An 805-nucleotide genomic window follows, 5' to 3' on the forward strand; every position below is an offset into this window, starting at 1 on the left:
AAAGCATTCACTTGCTCACTTGTTCCCCTACATTCACTTTGGTCATGTCCCAAAGTTCCACAATTCTCACATATTCCACTTGGAATTGACGAAGATGCCACCATGGCATTAAAATGTTGCTTTGGTGATTTTGAGGCTTCTTCAAGTTTAGACATAGCCTTCTCAAACTTCAAGTTGATGGTATCAATATGAGCACTAAGTTGAGCACCCAATTGAGTAATAGAGTCCACTTCATGCCTTCCTCCTCTAGTAGCCTTGCGAGGTCTACTATATTGTGAGTTATGGACCGCCATTTCCTCAATCTTGTTCCAAATTTGATTATCGTCAACTTCGGTGAATATACCATTTGATCCCATGTTGAGAATGTTTCGGGAGTCTTCATAAAGACCATTCCAAAATTGTTGTACCAAGAACCACTCGCTAAGTCCATGATGAGGACATGAGCGACAAGTTCCTTTGAATCGCTCCCAAGCTTCATACAAAGATTCTTCATCCCTTTGCTTAAAACCCGTGATTTGAGCTCTTAGCATGTTAGTCTTTTCCGGAGGGTAGAACTTTTTGTAGAAAGCAAGAGCCAACTTCTTCCAAGAGTCGATTCCAAGAGTAGCTTTATCAAGGCTTTTTAACCATTGTTTCGCGGTACCAATTAGAGAAAAAGGAAATAAGACCCATCGAATTTGGTCTTGAGTCACTCCGGTTTGTGAAATCGCATCACAATAGTCACAAAAAGTCTCCATGTGAGAATGAGGGTCTTCACTAGGCATCCCCCCAAATTGGCTTCTTTCGACTAATTGGATAAATGCGG

At 41.2% G+C, this 805-nt stretch overlaps 1 non-coding gene across 1 annotated transcript; it reads left to right on the forward strand.

Moving 5' to 3' along the window:
* The first annotated feature begins 423 nt into the window (after nucleotides 1-423).
* On the forward strand, nucleotides 424-530 carry LOC141616459 (small nucleolar RNA R71). The gene has a single exon (XR_012530806.1). It is a non-coding gene; the product is annotated as a small nucleolar RNA R71 (small nucleolar RNA).
* The last annotated feature ends 275 nt before the right edge of the window (nucleotides 531-805 follow it).

The sequence above is a fragment of the Silene latifolia genome, chromosome 11 (genome assembly GCF_048544455.1).
Source record: "Silene latifolia isolate original U9 population chromosome 11, ASM4854445v1, whole genome shotgun sequence".
Classification (NCBI taxonomy): domain Eukaryota; kingdom Viridiplantae; phylum Streptophyta; class Magnoliopsida; order Caryophyllales; family Caryophyllaceae; genus Silene; species Silene latifolia.